The sequence below is a fragment of the Rhinatrema bivittatum genome, chromosome 12 (genome assembly GCF_901001135.1).
Source record: "Rhinatrema bivittatum chromosome 12, aRhiBiv1.1, whole genome shotgun sequence".
Taxonomy (NCBI): Eukaryota; Metazoa; Chordata; class Amphibia; order Gymnophiona; family Rhinatrematidae; genus Rhinatrema; species Rhinatrema bivittatum.
The window spans coordinates 24,521,069-24,546,134 of NC_042626.1; the positions used below are offsets into that span (position 1 = coordinate 24,521,069).

The 25,066-nt window shown below is 47.4% G+C and overlaps 1 protein-coding gene across 1 annotated transcript in view; it reads left to right on the forward strand.

The window, feature by feature from the left end:
• The first annotated feature begins 19,251 nt into the window (after positions 1-19,251).
• Positions 19,252-25,066, forward strand: part of CADM1 (cell adhesion molecule 1) — a 564,860-nt gene continuing 559,045 nt past the window's right edge. Inside the window, exon 1 of the mRNA XM_029572377.1 lies at positions 19,252-19,271. The gene's annotated coding sequence lies outside the window, so the exon portion shown is untranslated. The remainder of the gene's footprint in view (positions 19,272-25,066) is intronic.

Below are 25,066 nucleotides of genomic sequence, written 5' to 3' on the forward strand. Positions count from 1 at the left end.
TTCCTCTAGTGTATATATGTTTAGGTCTTTTAGTCTGTCCCAATATACTTTAGAACAAAGACCACTGACCGTTTTAGTAGCCACCTTCTGAACCAACTGCATTTGGTTTATATCCTTTTGAAGGTGCACTCTCTAGAATTGCATACAGTATTCAAAATTAGGTCTCACCAGGGACCTATACAGGAGCAATATTACCTCCTTTTTTCTGCTGACCATTCCTTACCTAAGCAGCTTTCTGTCTTTTGTCAACATCTTATCCATCTGTTTGGCCACCTTAAGATCATCAGATACGATCACCCCCTGATCTTGTTTGTGCTTGGAATAATTGTAACCCCTATATTATACCACTTCTTTGGGTCTTTGCAGCCCAAATGCATTTTTTAGCATTCAATTTTAGCTGCCAGGCTCTAGACCATTCTTCAAGCTTTGCCAGGGCCCTTGTCATTGTTTCCACAGCTTCCTGGGTGTCTACCCTGTTGCAGATTTTGGTATAATCTGGCAGGCTGATAGGTATGGAGTATAAATCCATGCTGGACCATCTCTTGGGCCCTTTTCCACCATCTGCACAGTGCTATTCATTTATGTCACAAATGTAGAGGTAAGACAGCAATGCATGGAAGCTGCTGCATTCACGACAGGCTCCAAGAACCTATGATATCTCCGATTCTGCCATGGCTTCTCTCTTGGAAAGTGACCGCAGACATATGCAGAGATTCCCTAACTCTATTTCTCCCTCTCGGCCTATAGCACAGGGTTTGAGGCCCTGGAGAACACAGGATCCTATGGTAGACTCTGAAACCTTTTCTTGGATCAGATGTTTCTAGGCTGGAGTTTTCCTGACAACACAGGTCCCCAATTCTTTCAATGTGACTGTTGCAATTCTAGTACAGTAACAGGTTGATGCCAAGGTGAATTTGATTTTAAAATGATGGCTATTCCTTTATGTTAGGGGACACTTTCGAGAAGGGTGGGGGGGGGGGGGGAACGGAGAAGAGGTGATCCAAGTTTATTTACAGCGCAGTATTTCTCAGAGAGAAACAGCAGGGGGATTTCAGTCGGTGATGCGTTATGAGTGTTCTGGCAGCAAAGCCTTATCATGCAATGAATTCTGCTACCGCGCCAGCAGTCAGGTTTAAATGTAAAAGGCAACAGGAATAATTCCTCATCCCTTCAACATCAGAAAAGCCCTTTGCTAGCTGTATTATCTGTGCACACACAATGAGAAGCAGGTTGACTTTAAATTTATCTGCAGACAGGCAACTGAGATATCTTTGATGAAATTCGGCAAGGTTGGAAAAAAAAAAAAGACCCCCCCCGAAACATGTCAGATTAGAATCGGAGGCCAACAGCATCAATTGCAACATAGTTTTCTGCAATGAAGTCCCAGGAGATTCATTTATTGAAGATATAAGTGGGGATTTTTTTTTGTATCTTGTGTTTCGGACATCATTTTATTTTTTGAGAGCAGGATGGTAACAATCATGCCACCGGCCATCAAGAAAAGACCTGCAGATGGCTTTGTGTCGCCACTGGGAGTGCAGATTATGGGAGCGTTCTCCAAAGGACCACCATAGGCCCGGGGTTTCAACGGTGCTGCTCTCTGAAGGAGCTTTCAAACTTCCTTGCGACAAGCGCGGTTTATACATTTTAATAAATTGACTATGGCCTAGGAGATCGGGGAGGGGGGGGGGGGGCGGAACATGGTGACAAGAAAAGGGCAGTAGGTACAGGGGTAGATCCGAATAGCCGCCTCTGCTATAGATCCTAATGAGGGCATGAACAATGAGTCCAGCAATTAGACAACATTAGCTGGATAGCGTCACGTGGCAATGCAGAGTTACTGCTTAGCACATTGAGCTATCATGGTGATGCAAGTCGGTCATTTTGAATTGTGCTACTGACTCACTGTGCAACTCTAGGCAAGTTCCCATAAATCCGAGCATAGTTATAATCCTAACATAACAGTGACAAGACTGGTTAAGCAGCGCAAGTCAGGGACACTTATCAATGATATAAAAGATGAAACGGGTTTTGTGCATCATCTTTCTCTTGATCTGGTTAAGCCTTTTCAGGAGCACTTCCAGTCTTTTTTATGAGAAACTTGGGACTATCTCTCTTCCTACGTTGTCGCTCGAGATGCAGGAATCTCTGAAGATCCCCATTCATCAACTGAAGGTGTCTAATGCCATTAAGGCCCTGGCAGCTGGGAAGAGTCCTGGTCCAGATGGATTCTAACTAGATTTTTAGAAGCATTTTCAGGCAGACTATTTCCCTCTTTTTTTGTGAATTATTTCATTTTCTGGGCTTGTCCTCTACTACTGCTGGTAGGCTTTTGGAGGCCTCAATCACGTTAATCTATAAGAAAGGTAAAAATCCTTTGGACTGTAATGCATATAGGGCCAGTTCTGTTATTAATACAAACATAAAAGTTGTTGAAAAGATCTTGCAGCTTAGGTTAGAGCAGATTATGCCTGTGTTATGAGATAAGGATCAAACAGGATTTATCAAGGGCCAGAATTCTGTCAATAGCACTAGAAGGCTTTTTAATATTATTCATTTAGCAAGGAAACATAATATTCCTGGAGTATGATGTAGACATAGCCTTTGACAGAATTTCTTGACAGTATATGTTTGCTGTACTTAAACAATGTATGTTTCCTGAGGAGTTTCTAAGATGGATCCAGGTTTTATATTCTGAACCTAGTGCATGTGTTACAATGAAAAGAAAATTAGGTTCTTACCTTTTGCTAATTTTCGTTCCTGTAGTACCGAGGATCAGTCCAGACTCTTGGGTTTTGCCCCCCCTCTAGCAGATGGAGACAGAAGTTTATAAACAAAAACTCCGCCTACATATAGGCTGGTGCCACCTACAGTCTGGCAGTATTACTGAATGTCAAAGTAGCAGGAGAACCCGCAACAAATAACCCAAAGAACACTGAAGATTACCTCCAAACTAAGCCAAACTGAAGCTTAACTCCACCCAACTGGGTACCGAACTCGAGGTAACCAACAAACAAAACATATTCCAGAAAACAGCACACAGAGCACACATCCTCTCCCGGCAGACAATCGCAATACTGGGCGGGACTCTGGACTGATCCTCGGTACTACAGGAACGAAAATTAGCAAAAGGTAAGAACCTAATTTTCTTTTCCCTGTACGTACCAGGATCAGTCCAGACTCTTGGGATGTACCAGAGCTTCCCTTACTGAGGGTGGGAGCCGGAGAGGCCTGCTCTAAGCACCCCTTCTCCAAACCCCGACGGCCCTGGCGCCTTCACATCCAAACGATAGTGCCGGGCAAAAGTATGGACTGACTTCCAAGTGGCCGCCCTACAGATCTCCTCTGTAGGAATATGTTGGCATTCCGCCCAGGATGTAGCCTGGGCGCGAGTTGAGTGGGCTTTCAGTCCCACCGGCAACGGTTTCCCCGCCAACAGATATGCTGAGCGAATGGTTTCCTTCAACCAACGAGCAATTGTAGTCTTGGAAGCCGCTTTACCTCGCCGGGGACCACCATGGAGGACGAACAGATGATCAGAGACCCTGAACACATTAGTAATCTCCAAATAGTGTAACAAGACGCGCCGAACATCCAGCTTCCGCAGGTCCCTAGCTAAGGGATCCGAAGACTGTCCCTGACCAAACGATGGCAACTCCACCGTCTGATTGACGTGAAAGGCCGAAACCACCTTTGGTAGAAAAGACGGCACAGTTCGCAAGGAGACTCCCGAATCCGAAATCCTCAGAAAAGGCTCTCGACACGACAGAGCCTGCAACTCAGAAATCCGCCGCGCCGATGCCATAGCCACCAAAAATACCACCTTGAGCGTCAAGTCCTTAAGAGTGACGTGTCGCAGAGGCTCAAACGGTGCCTTACACAGCGCTTTAAGAACCACATTCAAATTCCAAGACGGACACGGAGGACGAAACGGAGGGCGTAACTGTTTTGCCCCCCGAAGGAAACGCACCACATCCGGATGCTGCGCCACCGAAACTCCGTGCACCCGCCCCCGAAAAGCTCCTAGCGCTGCCACTTGCACCCGCAAAGTACTACAGGACAGGCCCTTAGCCAACCCCTCCTGGAGAAACAGCAGAATATCCGGAATAGTCGCCCGGGTAGGTGCTGTGCCGCGAAGCACACACCAAGTCTCAAACAGTCGCCACACGCGCACGTACGCCAAAGACGTAGACTTCTTTCGGGAATGCAACAGCGTGGACACCACGGAAGCCGCGTATCCTTTAGAGCTCAACCGCTGCCTCTCAAAAGCCATGCCGCTAGACAAAAGTGATGCACCAGGTCGAAACAAACGGGCCCCTGATGTAGGAGATCCGGCAGAAACGGAAACCGAAGTGGCCCCTCGACCGCTAGATTCACCAGATCCGCGAACCAGGGCCTTCTTGGCCATTCTGGAGCCACCATGATCACCTCCGCCGGATGCTGCTCTATGCGACGCAGCACCCGTCCGATAAGCGGCCACGGAGGAAACACGTAAAGTAACACATCCCTCGGCCACTGAACTACCAGTGCATCCACTCCTTCCGCCAACGTCTCCCGTCGACGAGAGAAAAATCGAGGAGCCTTTGCATTGCGGAACGTGGCCATCAGGTCCACCGCCGGTGTGCCCCACCGATCGCAAAGGAGCCTGAAGGCGTCCTCCGCGAGCTCCCACTCCCCGGGATCTAACCAATGCCGACTGAGAAAATCCGCCTGGACATTTTCCACCCCGGCTATGTGGGAAGCCGCGATACTGCTCAAATGGGCCTCCGCCCATATCATCAACGACCGAGCTTCTGCCGCTACCGGCTGACTCCGGGTTCCCCCCTGACGATTGATATAAGCCACCGTGGTCGCATTGTCCGACAGAATCCTGACGGAACGCCCGCGGAGAAGCGGGAGGAACTTCACCAGAGCTAATCGCACCGCTCGAGTTTCCAACCGATTGATGGACCACGACGCCTCCCGAGCCGACCATGTTCCCTGAACCGCTCGACCGAGACAGACTGCTCCCCAACCGAGCAGACTGGCATCCGTGGTAACCACCGTCCACGACGGAGTTTCCAACGAAACCCCGCGACTCAAGTTTTCCTGGCAGAGCCACCATGGCAAGCTGTCTCTGGCTTCCTGGGTCAACGGCAGGCTGAGGAAAAATTCCTCCGAGACCGGGCTCCAGCGGGAGAGCAACGCGGACTGCAAGGGACGCATATGCGCAAACGCCCATGGAACTAACTCTAGCGTGGAGTTCATAGAGCCCAAGACCTGCAGATAGTCCCAGACCACTGGGACCGGTTTGCGCAACAACCTGCAAATTTGCCCCTGTAGTTTGAGGATACGCTCTTGCGTTAGGGCCACCGTGCCTTGACACGTGTCGAACACCGCCCCCAAATACTCCAGGGATTGCGACGGCACCAGATGACTCTTGGCCAGGTTGACCACCCAGCCCAGTGAGCGTAACAGGTGCAGCACCCGCTGAATCGCCAGCTGACAAAGAGTCCTCGACTTGGCCCGAATCAGCCAATCGTCCAAGTATGGATGCACCAACAGCCCCTCCTGGCGGAGTCTCGCCGCCACCACCACCATAATCTTGGTGAACGTGCGCGGAGCCGTTGCGAGGCCAAATGGCAACGCTTGAAACTGGTAATGTTGTCCCAGTACCGCAAAACGGAGAAACCGTTGGTGCTCCCGTCGAATCCCAATGTGCAGGTACGCCTCTGTGAGGTCCAGAGAGGCCATAAACTCTCCTTTTCTGACCGACGCGATCACGGACCGCAAAGTTTCCATTCGAAAACGCGGAACCCTTAGACACTTGTTGACACTCTTCAAGTCGAGAATGGGACGAAACGTCCCCTCCTTCTTGGGTACCACGAAATAAATGGAATACCGGCCCTGTCGGAGTTCGCCGGTCGGAACCGGAACGACGGCCCCGAGGTCGCGCAACCGCGCCAGAGTCTCCCGCACCGCCCGGCGCTTTTCCGAAAACCCGCAAGGAGATACCAGAAAAGCCGGAGCCGGACGGCGTGAAAAATCTAACGCGTAGCCGTGTTTTATCACCTCTAGGACCCACTGATCCGACGTAATCTTGGTCCATTCCTCGTAAAACCGGCTTAACCTGCCTCCAACCGGAGGAACCGAGGAACGGACCGGCCTCACTTCATTGCGCTGGCTTACTGCCCTGCACAGCCGGACTGGCCCCCGGACGGCCGAATCGACGCCCACGAAAGGACTGCGAGTACGATTGTTGGCGGGCCGCACCGTGACGGAACGAAGAGTTCGATCCTCGCGCCGCACGAGTTCTACGGCCCCCACGAAACCGCGGCCGAGCGGCTGGAGCACCCCGGAAGCGGTATCTATCCTCCGGTAAACGGTGCGCTTTATTGTCCCCCAAGGATTCTAGAATATCATCCAACTCCTTACCAAAAAGCAACTTCCCCTTAAAGGGAAGAGAGCCTAACCTAGCCTTGGAGGTACCATCCGCCGCCCAATGGCGAAGCCACAACAGTCGCCGCGCCGCTACCGCAGAGACCATGGTCCGTGCCGAAGTGCGCAGGAGATCATAAAAGGCGTCCGCACTATACGCGATGACCGCCTCCAATCGACTCGCCTGTCTCGCCTCATCCGTCGATAGAGACTCATTCGCCAACAGCTGCTGTGCCCAGCGTAAACCGGCTCGCAACGAAAAATTACTACAAACCGCGGCCCGGATACCCAACGCCGAGACCTCAAAAATACGCTTCAGTTGAACCTCTAACTTTCTATCCTGTATATCTTTGAGAGCCGTACCTCCCGTTACCGGGATGGTGGTCTTTTTGGTAACCGCCGCCACCGCCGAATCAAGTTTTGGCAGGCGCAAAAGTTCCAACACATCCTCCGGCAGTGGATATAATTTATCCATAGCCTTAGCTACCTTGAGTCCCAAATCCGGAGTATCCCACTCCTTTAACATCAAATCCGATGCAGAGAAATGTAGTGGAAACGCCGACGAGGGACCCCTGAGGCCCAAGACAACCGGATCCGTCTGACCCAGACGAGATTCTACCTGGGGAAGTGGGATTCCCAGTTCCCCCAGGATTTCCGGGATGAGGGGCCCTAGCTCATCCCTATGGAACAACCGAACTACCTTCGGATCGTCCCCATCCGCAGCGTGCAGTGTCCCTGCATCCTTAGGCTCCGGCTCTTCATCCCCCTCAACCCCCCTCGGGGGCTGGGATGGACAGTCCAGATCCTCCTCCGGATCCGCCAGCGCCTCCGACTCTGACGAGGAGAGCGAAGGCCCCTCCGCCCCCCTGGAACGAAGAGGCCTTGGCCTGGGCCGGGGCCTAGACAGCCCCCCTCCCCCCGTACTGGATTTTGGGGCCTTGACCGCTGGCGCTCCGCTCTCAGAAGCGGGGACCCCCGGACCTCTCTTCCGAGCCAGGCGGCGTGCTTTAAACGCCTTATGCATAAGCATCACGAACCGCGAGTTAAAGGAGGAATCCGATGACCCCTCCTCCTCATCCTCGGGGGAATCATCCCCAGGAGACCTGGACCCTAACGGCCCTTCTTCGCCTCCAGACACCCTCTGGGGGGACAAACGCGGCGGGTCCCGCACCTGTGCGCTGGTCTGCCGGCCCGCGCTAACTTGTGCTGCCCGCGCTGAGAAAATGGCCGCCGTTCCCGCCGAAAACGCTGGCAAAATGGCCGCCGTCCCTGACGAACTCGCAGCCGTCCGCTCCAGGAACGCTGCTACCTCGCGGTCCTGCCTACCCCGCCGAGACGCCGAAGGCACCGCCGACCCTCCTTCTCCGCCGCCCACGCACGCGGAACAAAGACTGTCGCACGACAGCCTCCCTGCCGCGGACCCGCAGGCCCTGCACGATGCCTGCCGAGGCATCCCTCACACTGGCGCGGCGAACGGAGGCAGAGAGAACACAAAAAAAAATCAAAGTTTCTCCCCGGATCGGCGGGCCCCAGTCACCGCGAGCAAGCACAGCCTAGCAAGCACAAGCACACACACCACACACAGCACACAAAATAAATAAAAACAATTTTTTTTTTTTTTTTTTTTTTTTTTTTTTTTTAAACTGCTTACCTCGGATCCGGAGCCGGCTGGGGGGAGTGAGCCGGGACCCCCGGTATCACCCCCAGCCCTGTAGAGCCGGTACGTGGGGCTCTCCCACTCCTCGGCTGCCTCTACCAGGGGGAACAGTCCCCTCAGGACCCTAACTTCCCCTGGGAGGCGGGGATTGGGACCAGCAGGCAAGCCTCTGCGGTCCCTTCCCACTAGACAAAAAACCAACAAAACTTTCCTACCTTTTTTTTTTTTTTTTTTTACAAAAACCACCTAACCAACTTAGGCCTAACACAGACTGTAGGTTTTGCACCCTCTCCACCTGCTAGGAGACAGAAGAATACTGCCAGACTGTAGGTGGCACCAGCCTATATGTAGGCGGAGTTTTTGTTTATAAACTTCTGTCTCCATCTGCTAGAGGGGGGGCAAAACCCAAGAGTCTGGACTGATCCTGGTACGTACAGGGAATAGATAGTATTCTAATTCGCTTGATATACATCAAGGCCCGAGGCAGGGATTTATGTATTTATTTATTTGAAAGTATTTATATCTTGCGGAATGTCCCTTAGCCCCATTGCTTTTCAGCTTGACTCTGGAACCCCTCACACAAAAGATCAGGAAGTCACCGACCATGTGTGGGATTCAGCTTGGGGATGTTCATTAAAAGATCGCCTTATATGCTGACTGTATTCTTTTATTTTTGAAAAAAAAATCCTGACGAGTCCATTTGCTGGAATGATATAATCTTCTGTCAGGCAATGTAATTGATTGTACTAAATCCGTTGTCAGATTGCCCCTGTCAGATTTGGGGCTTCCCAATTACTGGCTCTTATAGCAAATATTTGTACATTAATGTCTCTCCGAATTTGGATGAACTCTGTTCCCTTAATTTTCTGGAACCTAACCTATTCAAAAGCTGAAATCAGACCTGGCTCATTTTACACCACTTCCTTTCTCCTTATTGGAGAGGGTAGCCATGCTGAAAATGATGGCCTTACCTCATTTGCTCTATTCGTTTCAGCAGTTGCCCTGCTTAGTCTCCCCCCAGGGGTCTTGGCCTTTATTAAGGGAATTATGGATTCCTTTTTCTGGATCCCTCGGATTAAGCTCTCTACTCTTGAACTCTTTAAGGAGTGTGGGGGTCTGGTGGTGCCTAACATATTTATATTACATATCTGCTTGACTGATAGTAGAGATTTGATGGCTTATCCATGGCGGGCACTAGAGGAGGTTCAAACACAGTTTAGTCTCTCTGCTGGGATACCTTCCTTCTTCTAAGACACTGGGCAACATAGGGAGGAATAGTCCCATCTTATTATACACTCTTAAGATTTGATCATTGGTCCATAAGCGTCTTAAATTTGCTTTGGGTGTTTTCCCCTCCCCTTTTCTCTCTTGAAGAACCCCCAATTATCTCCGCGGAAGGAACCCGTGACCGCCGAGAGCAACATTTTCAAGCACTCTGCAAGTAAGCTTCTCTTTCAGTTTTATAGTTTCTTCCTTAATCAGATTCATATTGGTTGAGAAATGGAACTATGATCTTTCTTGAACAGTAGATGTGAATGACTGGCATGTTATTTGGGGTTCGATCCATAAACTTACTGTTTCTTATAAATCTGCGGTATTAATGTTTAAAAATACTTAATAGGTGTTACAGGTTTGCATTATTTTTTTCTAGGTTCAGTAACTCCAATCCTGTCTGCTGGCAGGGGAGTGGTGTAGATGCCTCTTACAGAGATATGTGGTAGGAATGTCCTCTCCTAAGAGGGTTTGGAAGGCTGTCCACCGAGAAGTGCAGGCTATAATAGGTTGTTCCTTCTCTCTTTCCCCTTAACAATGTCTTTTGAGGGCGATGGGACGAATGGTTTCCCATCTTCGACATGCAGCTCGAATCACTATTGCTTTTTTACTTTTTATGGAAATCAGCTCTGATGCTGGATCACTGGAGGTCCGTAGTGGCGGAGACAGTGTCAATGGAGAAGGTCACCTATCTGCAAAAGTGAGCGGAGTCGAGTGGCACCTTATAGACTAACCAATTTATTGTCCTCTTCGTCACATGCACCTGATGAAGTGGACTCTGTCCTCAAAAGCTCATGCTTCAATAAATTGGTTTGTCTATAAGGTGCCACTCGACTCCTATCAATTTTGCTCCATCAGACTAACACAGCTATCCCTCTGAAGATTCATCTGCAAAAGAACCACTGGGAGAGCTGCGAGCAGTGCTGGGGTCCTTACTGGTTGTTAGAGATTTTACTTTTACTAATTTCCTCTTCCCTTTTTCTTTAAGCCATGGCCTTCTGGGCATATATAAGAATGTTCTTTGGGTATGGTGACATTTTTTTTTTTGTCCCCTCTTTTTCACTCTGATGGCCTATGTTTGACTGCATATAATTGTTTCCTATTTTGTTATCAGTGCTTTATAAAAATAAAAAGGAATAAAAAAAAATAATAATAAGGTGACGCATTGTTCCTGCTGCCCTGCATCGTGCATGGAATGCGGTGCTAGGTTTTACATCCTTTCAGCCCAATGTCTTAAAGGTGCATTCAGCAGAGCGGGCAGTTTTCTCCTGCAGTTGTGCGCACGTTTTGTATGCGCAAATGTGTGCAGCAAAGAGCTTTGCGCCCAAAGAATATACGTGTAAAAGTGGGCATCCTGTTTGGCGCCCTCGCATGGGACTCTCATGCTAATGAAGGCATTAACTATTACACACCCACACCCCCTCCCCTAATGCTTTACTCGGGATTTCTGGAAATTTTACTCCTGGTCCGAGCTGGAGTAAGATTTCCAGCGCTTGTGTCAATCTATGGGCAGAAACTGGAGTTATGGTGCCGGCACCTGTAATCGTGCTTTATGTGTAAAAAATCATGCTTTGTGCACATAAAGAAGATTTATGCACCCACCCCCCCCAAATGTTTTCTACGCCAAAAGCATTTTTGTGCTCATAAATCATATTTTGTGCACACAGATCACGTTTGGTGCTCATAAAAGTCTTTTATGCACACAACACATGAGTCTTGTGCACATAAAGCACCTCAGACACTCCCCTGCTCCCCGAGTTAAAGCCTGCGATCAGCCTGCACTGTGTGCACGTTTTAGCTCAGGCCTTTGCCACGTTTTCCAGTCAGTGCACTTTTTAACTCCCCGTGCATTAGAATATCATTAGCTTACTGCATCAGGAGTTAAACTTTTTTTTTAACCTGTGCGTTAAGAAACTGAGCGCTAAATGTGGATCTCTGTAAAGTTCACTGGAATGAAGAAAGGGCTCTTGGGAATCCAAGTGATTTTTCTATGTGCGTCAGTTCTGATCCTTGGCATGCAGCTTTAGGACCGAGAGAGACACCAGAAAGTCCCAGTGGTGTAGAAGAAGCCTGTGAGTGTAAGTTGCTGGTTTCATAGGTCCGCCTTCATGGTGCTGTGTTCCTGGGGTTAATTACACACAGAACCAGAAAGAAAAAGCGGGATGTTCAGGCATTGCCTCTGAGTGTAATAGAGGTGGAGACTTTAATCAGAAGTGGGAGATTGCCAGTCTGGTCACAAGCAGGCACCTGATAAAAGAATTGCTGAGAATACACTGAAAGCCCAGACAAGCCTAGAGTGAAGGAAACGGTGCTTCAGCTCACAGTCTTCTTCAAATAAAACGTAAAAGAGGGGGGGGCTGAATGGCAAATCCGATCCAGTCTGCATCCCCTGTATCCCTGACACTCCGTATGGCCCAGGGGAGGTCATTCGGTCTCCTTGTGCCCAGGGTCTAATCCCGGCTCTGCAACCGACTGTCTGTGTGACCCAGGATGAGCCACTTTATCTCGGCACAAATACTGTGGCAGGTCTAAAAACTCCAGAGGAGGCTACATGTCCATTTCTAACGTGCCCTCCTGCAAAACACACTGGGCTCCCGTTGGAAGGAAATACCTTTTCTAATACTGAGTCTAGACAGACCTCGGGCAGCTCTGGGTCATGTTTACTGCATCTGAAAGATAGCAGGTGACTTTTTTTTTTTATGGTCTCAGATACAGTAGAAGTAAATAAATTGCAAGTTAGTGGGCACTGTACATACTAAAATCTCTGTTACTGCGAGAGATGTCCCCTCTGGCCACAAGTGGTGTGAGGCACCATGTTGCAGGGAAGCCGCGCCATTCAACTGTGCCGTTCTGATTTATAATCAAAATTTACACTAAAAGAAATAAAATCCCAGGGCCCCCAATAGCAAGAATCTGGGCCCTGCTTTACGGCTTTTGTGTCCAGCTAGCTGATATATACAGGCGGAAAGCAAGAACTGCAGAGCCCAGTCTCGACAAATCAACAGGAAAGGCGCAACCCAAGCCTTTACAGCAAACACCAGAGTCCTCCGAGTAACCATGCAGCATTCTGTAACATTTCCAGCAGCTTTTCACCTTTACCTTTGGTTTAAAACTCTTATTTATGCCTTTAATTGCAGTTCTGGCATTTAGGTCTTATTTAACTTTGCTCTTTAGTTTGTCAGCTAATCTCGGCACTCTGGCGTTTATCATTCCCCTAAGCGCATGCACGGTGCACGATCAGGCGGTGGAACTGAAGTTTATCCTTGGTGCATAATTTGTTTTTAATGCGGTCATGTGAGCTGCCGTCATGTTTGCAAGTCTTTTTTTTTTTGCAGAATGTAGAAAGGGAGCAGGCTGAGAAGCAGTAGGCAGCGCAGAGGAGAAGCCCGGATGTACTGTTGCCTTCTTATCAAGGGACCCCCCACCGGCCTGCGCTGCTCCACTTACCGAGCCGCTCTCTTTTGTTTTCAGAAAATAAATTCAACGTGGGGCCCCTGGGAGCCGTCTCCAGCAGGCTGCAAAAGATGAATCAGCTGAGCGATGTGTGGGCCTTTGAGAGGGCCTGCAGCAGTGCCCGTAGCCATCCCCACACTGCCTTGCCTTCAAATAACCTTTAGAGAATTGGCAGCGCTGATAGGGCAAGGTAAACAGGAAATTCCCAGTGCTGGCCTAAAAGGGTTAAAGCATGACCCTGATTCAGTGAATTTGCATTGAAAGAACGCTTCTCCTTCCGGGCAGAACAGATCTCTTGTGTACCATGGCGCGTCATCAAATGCACCTTCAGTCCAGGATCTCACAAGCAACCCGGCTGGTTCCCTCTTTAAAGAAGCCTAGACTAACATTCAGTATCACAACCGAGCTCTCCTAATCTCGTCAGCCCTTCTTTTTATTGTGTAACCTGCCACACACTTTCCAAGCCGGCTGGAAAATCATTAATCTATAATTAACCATGCTTCCCTTCTTCCTAGTCTAGAATTAAGAGAACACCACAAGAGCAATCAACAGCTTCTCTTTGCAACTTTCCTCTCCCTTGGTTGATAGGAGATGATGCTGTCTGTAATATTCGCCATCACAGCCAGCACCTCCGCTCCTGGGTGGCTGCTGTGTTCCCAGGGGTTTCAGTCCAGCAGTGCTCAGTGGGCAGAAGGGTGTTGGATCATGAAGCGGGGGGACTATTTTAAGCAATCTGGTGCTTTGACGGGGATCGTGCAAATCCTGGCCCACTCGTAAAATTGAAACAAGTCAAAGAATGTTCAGGTCCCCAGCCAAATAAGTGCCTAGAAACACACACACACACAAAAATATGTAGAAGACGTCACAGGATATAAACCATTTGGTCCACCCAGTTTGACCATTGGTATCTGCAATTTATGCCATGTCTTACTTGAGCTATGGTTTTCTCCTCAGCCCTGCCAGGTGCCTCCCATAAATCACCTCCAAATGTGAAATAGTGGTCAGGCACAGAGCAACGTTGGAAGCAGCTTCTGAGGCTCTGATACAGGCAGTAACAGCAGGAAGTGTATGGGAGGGCACGTGAAATCAACACGGGGAAACTACTGGAGATCAAGCACAGGGGCTCCCTGTGAAGGAATTTGGAAAAGAGGAGATGCACAATACTCTGCCCATGGAGAGAGGCCTCCCTGATAAGAGCTGAATGAGAAGCAGTATGCAGAGGGACAGTGCATGACCACCCCCTGATGAGAGCCAGCTGTGAAGGAATTAGGAGAGGAGCCATGTATGGATAGATAAACAGAAGAAATGAGGAACCTCATCTTGCCAATTGGTTAATGCCCAGGCTCAGTCGTTATAATCCTTGTCCTTTTCCAATCTATGGGTCTGTGGCTAGCACAAGGCAGTAAGGATGGGCTTATTCATCCCTCATGGGGAGGGTGGGCAGCAGGGGGGGAATAACTTTTCCTCCGGTACAGTTTTTGTTTGCATTGTTACTTGTTTCCAAGTAACCTGATGTACCTTCTCTTTCCCCAGTGGAATTGAGACAGCAAATTCTCATTCCAGAGTATGCAGCTGTTGCTTCCCTGTTACAAAGTAAATAATGGCTGAAAAGACTTAATGATCCAGCCAGTCTGCCCTGCAATCTTTTTTTTTTTTTTAGGGTAGTAACTGCCACTCAATGCAGGTTACCCCCAATCCCACCCCCATCTTGTGCCTTCTGTTAAGGGTAGTAACTGCCGCTCCGTGCTGGTTACCCCTTTTCTTCATCTCCATCCTTTAGCCATTAGGGATCCTCTATGGTCATTCCGCACCCTTTTGAATTCCATGACCATTCTTGTCTTTACTATCTCTTCTGGGAGGGCATTCCATGCATCCATCACCCTTTCTGTGAAGAAATATTTTCTGACGTAATTCTCGAGTCTTCTTCATCCTTGGAGCTTCAAATGATGTCCCCTAGCTCTACAGCTTTCTTTCCACTGGAAAAGGTTTGATTCTTGTGATTTATTAATATCCTTCAGGAATTTAAAAGTCTGTATCCTCTTCTCAGGTGAATACAATATTTAGGCCCTTCAGCTTCATCTCATAAGTCATTTGGTGCACATCCCACACCACTTTGGTCGCCTTTCTCTGGACCGCTTCCATCCTGTCTCTATCCTTTTAGACTACAGTCTCCAGAACTGAATGAACACAGTACTCCAGGTGAGGCCTCACCAGGGACCTTATCGGGCGCATTACCACCTCCTTTTTCTTACTGGTTATGAAGTGCAACATCCCTCTGGCCTTAGCCACTGCTTTGTCACATTGCTTTGCCAATTTCAGATCATCAGGCAGGATCACCCTGAGGACTCTTCCATGGTCCGTGCACATCACTCTTTCACCCCCAATCGCATATTGTACTCCTTTGCATTTCCGCACCCCAGATGCAGGACTCTGCACTTCTTGGCATTGAATCCCAGCTGCCAAACCTTCGACTATTCCTCAAGCTTTCTTAGATCATTTTTCATTCTCTCTGTTCCTTCAGGTGTGTCCACTCTGTTGCAGATCTTAGTGTGGTCCACAAAAAGGCAAACTTTTCCTTCTAACCCTTCCACTATGTCACTCAAAAAGATGTTGAACAGGACCGGCCCCAGAATCGATCCTTGAGGCTTCCACTTATCATCCATTTTTCCTCAGAGTAGGTTCCATTTACCACCACTTGCTGTCGTTTGTCAGTTAATCAATTCCTAATCCATTCTTCCACCTTGGAACCCACTGCCAGGCTTCTTATCTTGCTCACGAGCCTCTTATGTGGGACGGTGTCAAAAGCTTTGCTGAAATCCAGATAAATCACTTTGAGTGCTGTGCTCATCCTTGACCTAATTCTCCAGTTGCCTAATCAAAAATTCATTCAGATTCATTTGACACGATCTTCTCTGGTAAAAACCATGCTGCCCTGGATCCTGTAACCCATTGGATTGTATATAGTTGACCATCCTTTCCTTCAACAGCATCTCCTTTAATTTCCCATCACTGAGGTAAGGCTAACTGGTCTGTAGTTTTCAGCCTCTTCTTGGGTCCATCACCATCCTTCTCCAACCTTACGGCACCATGTCCGTTTCGAGAGATCTATTGAATACGTTTTTCAGTGGTTCTGCCAGCACTTGTCTGAGATTCTTTAATCTGGGATATCTCTCAGACCCCATGGCCTTGTCCACTTATTTATTTGTTGATAGTATTTACTATATAAACTGCTTATAATAAGACAGTTTTCCTAGTTTCACACAAACACTTTCTTCTGTAAATGGAGTTGTATCTATCCCACAGTACAGGAGTACCCAGGACCAATTGGGATTGGGTGGTGGGGCAGAAGGAACACAGAGGCTTCAAATTTAGGCACGTTAATTTTTTTTGGGCATTTTCATGTGACATCGATTTTTACAATTATTAATTGTAGGGATCTCAAAAGCTGGGAGTAGCTGGACCTTTCTAGAACTCTGAGACGGCCTGGTCATACCTGATCTCTTTAGCAGTTAATTTAATTCTCTGCTAATGAGAAAAGCAGAGCAGGTGCATGCTGATCAATTGTAATTATGACTTTAATTAAAAACACCCTATCCAACAGGAAACATGATGGCTCCTCCTGAATGGCAAAAAGTTACTAACATAAGAAAAAGGAAATAGGGAGTCAAAGGTCAGGCAATGACTGAAATAATTAGATAGCAACCTCCACTGTGGGTTCACTTTGAGTTTCCAATTCCTCTTCTGAGCAAAGTAGGGGGAAAGAGATATAGAGAGTGAAAGAGAGTGATTTAGAGAGAAAAGAATGGTCAGGGAGCTCAAAGGGAGAGAGAGAGAGAGAAAGAGTGATAAAGTAGGTAAAAGAATGATGGAATAGGCACAGTCTTTCTGGGGACTTTGCTCTCAGGACCAAGATGGGTCTTTGCAAAGTCCAAAGAGATGGCATCCCAGCTCCCTTAGCAGAGCAACTGACCACTCATGACCAGGCAATACCTGGATTAACCCCTCCTCCAACCCTTCCCTCACGTTCTTTTGATTGATTTGGAGGAGTGGCATCCCGTGAAAATGGACAGCCAGAGCAAACTGTATCACCTATAGCAATTACACAGCAGATGGTGGCAGATAATGATCAATTTGCATATCTAGTCTGCCCAGTTGTTCCTGTCCGTACAAGCTTGACCACGTGTAGGTTATCATTCTTTATCCAAGCCCATTTTTAGTTTCTCCTGTTTCATTTTCTACCAGGTTGGGTAGGGAAGCAGCGTATCTGTGACAAGGGTTCTGGAACTCTGTTTCCACCATCTCTGCCAGCAGGTCAGGTCAGGCATCCATCATCCTCTCCATACAGGAAGTGATTACTCAAGCTTCCTCCCTCCTTGATTTGAGAGGATCACCAGGCAGAGCAGCAGAGGTGGCAAGCAAACACCTGCAGCTTGCCACCTCACATGGCTGGTTTTGTCCTGGCCTCCTGTACCAAGGGAGCCTGTCCCTTTTAATGCAGTAGGTCAGAACTTGTGTGCGGAGCATGCCGAACACATCTGCAGTCAACCAAAAGGCCCAAATGAAAGGCTGAGTTTAAAAATAAAATGTAAATAATAAAATCTGGAAGCTCGAGGCGGAACAAAAGACCAGTTGGAATTGTTGGAACCTGCCGAAACAGGGAGAATTTACTAAATAACTTGCAACAGCTCAAAGCAAAGGGCAGTGATGCATTCTGGGGCTCCAGATGGCTGGCTTCTACAGGACTTTGAATGGCATCAGTCCTGCTTGCTTTCAATGCCAAGGCCTTTCTAATCTTATTATCATCCTGGGCCCAGATAGAACCAAATTTACTGAATTCCCTGCCACTCAGATCTGTTGCCAGGAAACGCTCTTCCCATTCCCTCTCGCCCCTCCACTTCCCTGGGCTTGATAAGCTTCCATACGCCTTGGATGGGACAGGAGTTGCCTTTGCACATCAGGTATATTGGGTGGGTATGATGGGCTGCACTCCTCGGGAGTCTCTAGGACTCGTCCCTTTAAGGGCCACTGCCAGTGCTTTCCCTTTCACGGGTCTTCATTACCATGCAGAGGCTGCAAGCAAACATTTGATGCACAGCGCTACGGAATGAACAATTTTACAGCTTGTCTCTGGGTTTCGAAGCACTGAAAAAAATGTTCTTGGATGGGGTTATGCTTTGTATTTCAAGGCCCATCGCAACTGGAGATTTCCAGGGATTGTATGTTGATTGCCCCCGAGTCCCCCAATAGACAGGACCTGGAAAAACTGGAGACTCCCTTAAAACACCCTTTTAAAAGGCATAATGCCATGAAACTCTATCAAGAATCACCCATTAGAAATGCCTATCAAGGGCGGACCAGTGGCTCCGTGGCAGTGCCATGGGCTGCCCTCCAGTTTGATTCCCGGATTGGGTCTTCTGCAACTGAGTCAGCTGGGATAAGGGTGACTGCAGAAGCTGCATTCACAGCTCCTGAGGGGGAGGGAGGGAACCATGGTCATTATTAAGGGTGAACAGATTCAGAGACTAACCCTACAGGGCTCCAGAAGAAGCCCTCATGCCTTGGTCCCAGCCTCAGGACCACTACTGCAATGACCACACCTGGAAGGCAGATCTGTTCAAATAGGGGAGAATTACCCAATAGTTTGGATTTTTAGATTTATCCCTCTGTGGCAGTAAACAGGTAATCCACAGCCCATAGCCATGGGCATGTGATAGGTGAGGAGAAAACAAACTTCAAAGCCCCGCCTCTGTGCATCTCTCAGGTCCTTCTTCTAGTCGCCAGCGTTCTGCCAGCAAGCACAGCCACCCCCCTAAGAAAGCAAATGTCCAGACCAGTATTTGGCAGTACAAACAAAAGTAAATTTACTGAAGCAGGATCAAGCAATAAAAATAGGAGATTTAAAAAAAAAAAAAAAAAAGATTGCAGCAGGATACAGTTCATGTTAAGTGGTGGCAGGCAGCTTTCTCCAGTCTTTCTTTCCATCCAGACAGAGACTCCATCACAGACCAGGAGAAGCTAGTCTCCCATTTTTTCTTAGAGGGGATTGCTGCTCGTCTGGTCAAGTGCCAGCAACTTAGCCAGCTTCCTCTCTCACACTCCTTCTGCTTCACTGACCCACTTACCAGATCTGTAGTGAAGGGCAGACTCCCTCCAACCCAGACACTCTCCACGCACCTCAGGCCTAGCTGGTACTGAGGATCCACCACCCTGCAGCCCCATGGGCTCCCAGCCTTGGGGACCCCCAGATGCCGGGGTGGCAGGCAAAGGACCGCATCCCTCCTACTATGCGTAAAGACACCTCCCACTATTATGATGTCACTGCACCTTCACAATACCATAATCCTCCACTTTGCTGACAGAGACTTCTAGAGATTTACAGTCACTTTAGTAAGCGGGGGAACTTTATGACCGCACTTGCATCAATTTAATTGCTCCTCTGTCCAGATCCAAGGTCAAGGCTAGTGACAATCAGGTACAGTACGTGATTTCCTGCTCACAAGAGTTTATAATCTAAGAGCCTAGTTTACTAAGGCTTTTCTCCCATTCTGTGCCTATAGAAAAAATGCTCAGTAAGTGAGACCCCCGAGTTTGATACCTGAAGTGATTTGCCCAAGACCACACGGAGCATGAATGGGAGAAGCAAGATTTGAATGCTGGCTTCTATGGGCCTTAGTTGCTGCTCTAACCACTCTGATTGGAACTGTCTGTGATTTTGATGACTTAGTGGTTGGTTCCATCAGTTCATGTGGTTGTCTTAGTTGATTTTGTTTAAATTTAAGATGGATTATGATTCGTTTCAGATGCATTTGCTTTTAACTGAATTGCTTTTATTGACATTTTTTGCTGCAAAATATGTTTTAGTGTGGTGTAACCCACCTTGAGCACACAATAGGATGTGCAGCTGTAAAATTTTTCTTTCCGTTCATTTTTTTTTTTTATTTCAAGGGTCTTGGTTTTTTTTCAGTTTGGTTCGTTTCCCAAACAAAACAAACAAACAAAAAAAAATTAAATGGCAAAAAAACCCCCTCAAAACAGAAAAAAAATGAAGACTAAACGGGTCTCCTGGAGGCCCTCTATCTCCCCTTCCACCTAGAAAAGAGAAAACCAGGGCCAGGGCCCATCTGGATCTTCCACAGGCTCCTCTGATCCCCCACTTCTGCCTGTGCAAAATCTAACCTGGGGCCCTATACTACCCAGCTGGGCCTCCCAAGTCCCTGCCGACCTCCCACCACCGCTCCCACCCGTTGAAAGTTTCCTGGCCCAGGGACCTCCCTGAACCCCACTTCCTCCATCCACAGTTTCTGCCATTCGGGAGGGCTGGAGTAAAATTCATGGGCTCTGTTCTCAGCTCTTTAAAAATGGGGCTGGAGGCCTGCAGGATGAGACCACTTTGGCGTACGTTTTAGAGATAGCCGGTCCCATTTTCCTGTCTGGCCATACTTGTATGGCCCTGGACGTTTCTACTGGGTGGAAAGTGTGTTAAAGGCCCTCCTGGAGGCAATGCTCCCTCTAAGATGAGCGCGTGCATGGCCATTCAGAGTTCCTCGTGCTGCTGCATCTGCCTAATTTCAGCCTGCGTACCATTTGGACCTGGACCTGCTGCAGAAGTGAAAGCTCTTCTGCTGCTCCTCATTTGCCAGCCCTGTGAGCGTAATCAGAACCTGTGTGGTTGGCATTTCCTGTCTGCTGATCGCGCGTGTGTGTGTGTGTGTGTGTGTGAGAGATGAGAAAGTTTGTGCACTCCTCTCACCCCACTAGTCCATGACAATTTCAGGTGATTGGAAATCATAAGTTCCCAGGTATGGAGAGCTGGAGATTTTTCAATCCTTGTTAGTTTTAATTAATTATATGTTTGATGTGTCTGCTATTTTGAAATATTTCATTGCTGCTTGAAAAAGTTTGAAACATTTTTATATGAGTTCTTAATGATTGGATGTTATTCTATTCATTAGTTCTTTGGAAATAGTTTTTTGTTTTTTTTGTTAGTATGGTTTTACAATTATGATTGATGTTTTATAGTTCTTCATTTTTTTTCTTTTTTGTTTTATGAGGAATTTATTTATTTATTTATTTATTTATTTTTAATTTTTATATACAGAAGTTCTTGTAGGAGCTACAAATCACTCCGGTTTACATAAAACGAAGAACTGCTCAACAGAGAGCGGAGCTTTACATGGAACCGTAGAACATATGGAACAGTATAACTGGTTCACAATTTAACATAATACTAAATAAAGTGATAATAGTTTGGAATGGTGACATTTCTGTGTTTCTATTGTTGCAGTGCATGCAGAGTCTGGCTTATTGCGGTTTCCAGTTCTGCACATTTTTATTTATACTTCATAGTCTCTTTATTCTGTATTTGGTGAGGGTCTGTCTGTGTTCTACATATGTGACAGAGGTAAAGGATTCTGCTTGCATGTAATTTCTCTGTAAGGATCTATAGCAGCCTGGCTTGTTCTGTTTTCCTAATAGAAGGTGCATTGGTGTTTTAGGGCTTGGTGTAATATTTGCAATGTTGATTTTTTCATAGGGCGGGTTGCTGCTGTTTGAGTGCTGTCATTGCTCTTTTGATATGTGTAGTTCAGTTTAAGGCTTTCTGAGGGCCACGCCCACACCCAGCATGCATTACAATTGGCCTAATACTATATGAGTTCCAAATTTCTTATGCAGGGTTTTCTGGTTAGTACGGTGCCTGTATTTCTGTAAAACAAAATGGTGCTGGCCATAGTGCCATTTCTACATACCAGAAGGTGGGGCAGGCGCATCTGGGGCTCTGCCCTGCCCCATTTGGGCATTTTGGACCCATAGATGGGGGTAAGATAGATTCAGCGTGTGTGTTAAGTTTGTTGGTTTGGATTGCCAGAGGGAGCGGGGCTTTTTTTTTTTTGGCAGGAAAGAGGGGGCTCAGGGCAGTGGGTGAGACCGTCAGAGTTTATATAATGTGCGTTGGTTATTGGGAAAACAGCAGAGATTTCGTGTTAACAAAACTGAGTGAGGAGGTGGGGGTGGGAAGGACAGAAATGGTTGGCACGGGGCAGCAGAAATGCGAGCTCTGGCTCTGGTCCTAACCTTTTTAACCTTTCTTCATGGAGAAACCATTTCCTCTCTTTCATCATTTGCGTGGCCCTTTTAAGATGGGCCGCGCAGACCTGCGCACAGTACTCACAGCGTAGTCGCACCCTAGACTTCTACAGAAACATCCCCCGTTCCTTCCTGAATAACTCATACCTCTTCTTCACCGCTGCTGCACACCGAGCTGAGACATTTGGCTCCTCCAAGCTCCTTTCCCTGAGCGCTAGCTCCTAATGCGCGTACAGAGTTAGGATTGGGTTTTTTTTTTCACTATGGACATTGCTTTGCACACTTGTCCACATTAAATTTCCTCTGCTATTTAGATTTCTGGTTTCCCAGCCTTGCAAGGTCCTTCCCGCAAGCCCTCAGTCTGTGCTGTACTTTGAATAATTTTTGTGCCATCTGCAAATGTAATCGCCTCCCTCGTTGCTCCCTTTCTCATGTCGTTCATGAATTTGTTAAACACTGGTCTCAGTCCAGATCTCTGGGGCATTCTGTTTCCTGCCTCTCTGTCTTTTGGAAAAGCTGATCATATAAACCGCTCTCTTTCCTATCCTTGAACCCGTTATCAGTCCACAGTGGGGCACTGCCTCCTATCTCATGACTTTTTAATTTGCTGAGGAGCCTTTTCATGAGGGACCTTGTCAAAGGCCTGCTGAAATTCCAGATCTACCATGTCCACCGGCTCACCCTTATCCATGTGCTTATTTATTATCTTCAAAGAATTATAACAGGTTAGTAAGGAAGGCTTCCTTTTGTTGAATCCGTGCTGCCTTTCCCCTGTTGAGCCATGTCTGTCCTTATGAGGGGGGGAAGAAGGATGGATGAGCTCCTTTCATCAGGTAAGTCACTCCTATCTGTGCCCTTCTCCTCTACCGCCAATTCCCCACTCTGTGCTTTCCAGCCGGCTGCACCGTGTGCCTGGAACAGACTGCCTGAGCACACGCACCTTGCTCCCTCTCTTGCCTTTTTAAAATCCAGTCTAAAACCCACCTTTTTTTTTGAGGCTGTTTTTAAATTTTAACCCCCTATTTATCCCCCTTACAGCCTTATTAATGTTAACCAATTTCTTATTAAAGGAAATCCCCAAAGTCTCTCTTTTGCCTTATATGTTTGTCTTGATTAGACTAAAAGATCTAACTGAGCAGGGCCTGTGGTTTACGTGTTTATGCCCAGCGAATACCGTGACAGAACTGATAAGCACGGGACGGAGTCGTACTGGCAGTAGGCTGGGGATAGGGGAAATGGAAGGCTGCTGGTGGCAAAGGTTAAGAAGGGAAATGGAGGCATTATATGGATAATGGAGAATATGGACATGGAGGACTGGAGGACAAAGGAAACGGAAGGCTGGGAGAGAGGAGAATGGAGATGCAGGGGAGCTCTGAAAGATGTGAGAAAAGTTTGAGAGGAGTGGGAAGAGATGGGAATGAAGAGAAAGATAGAGAGAATGAAGGAGAAAGGCAGAACTTGGGTCCTTGGTGGTGAGCTAGAGGCAGCAGTAAGTATGGTAAAATCAGTCTCTTGTCGGGATCTACAGAATCATGAAAGGACTTGAACAGGTTAATGTGAATCGGTTATTTACTCTCTCAGATAATAGAAGGACCAGGGGGCACTCCATGAAGTTAGCAAGGAGTTCATTTAAAACAAATCGAAGAAAATTCATTTTCACTCAGCGCATAGTTAAGCTCTGGGATTCATTGCCAGAGGATGTGGTTACAGTAGTTAGTGTAACTGGGTTTAAAAAGGTTTGGATAAGTTCCGAGAGGAATGATCCATAAACTGCTATTAATCAATAAGGAATAGTAGCATGGGATCTATCTAATGTTTGGGTACTTGCCAGGTACTTATGGCCTGGATTGGCCACTGTTGGAAACAGGATACTGGGCTTGATGGACCCTTGGTCTGACCCAGCCAGTATGGCATTTCTTATGTTTTTATGTTCTCCCTAGACCCTCTGCCCTGCTGCTCATGTGCAAAGGTTTATGTGCTTAACGGTAGGGTACATCTGCACCCAGCCTAGGAAAAATTAGAGGGAACATTGCCTGGAAGTCCCTTTTTCTTTTTTTATGCACAAAAATGAAAATACCCCAAAATTTTCAGGTATTTTTATGAGAGACAACGTTCAGTTTGTTCCATTCAGCAAGAACCAAAAATGGCCGCACTTGTTGCATTTAAAGCATTCAACAAAAACAAATGCACATTTCTAGCACATTTGTTAGGCCTGGAATAGTTGAAATTAAACAAATGAAGACTTATGGTGCCAGAATCCCAGAACTGGTTCTGACTGAGCTAGAAGAGAAATGAAAAAAAGGAGGAACCTAAGAAAGGATTGTCTATTCAAGAGCTCAAGGTGTTATTTCTCAGCACGTGTCCCAGCCTACACAGCACCAGGGACAGCCCTGGTGATGTCAAAATATCCCTGATCACTTTCCTACCCCCTTCTGTGGATTCTGAACCCTAGACGGAGACAAAGGAAATTCTGCATTCTGCTTTCCCCTTGAAAGCACTGATATCTCATGCCACTCATGCTTGCTCCTTGCCTTGCCTGGTACATGACATTGCAATCTCATTGCAAGGCATCTTCCTCTCCTCTTTTCAGAAATACGCACATGACTTATTCGACATGACATCCAGAGTCGATTTCTAATATACAGCAGTGAGAAACAGCAAAATCAATAGCTGACTGCCTGCATAGAAGAAGGGCGGTATGCTCATTTGGATAATTCATGGGAAGAAGGGCTCCTTCTAGCAGCTGTACTTTTAGCAAATACTGAATATAGATCGGTATCTCTGCTTAATGCATGAATGAAAGAAGGCACACATGTAAACAAAGACACTCTTATACAAGTACTGCAAAGAAATCTACACACACATTTATACAGATGGAGTGGAGGGCTAGCTCTATAGTGGCGAGAGCACCTAGTTATTTTTGCTTTCAGTGCACAGGACAGCAAAACTGCGGAGGAACAAGTAGTGGTGCCAGGGTCAGCACAGTCAGGTGTGCAAGCTGTGCATTAGCACAGGAAGGCAACTTCTAGGAATCGTTGCTACTGAAGAAGAATGGGAGGAGCTGGAGGCTGAGAGCCTGCAGGCCATAGGATCACTGGAACTGAATGGGGAGGTGGGAGAAGGCCTGCTGATTTTCCCATCTCCTCTCCTCGCCCCTGTGGTGAGTGATAGTGAGACCTGTGC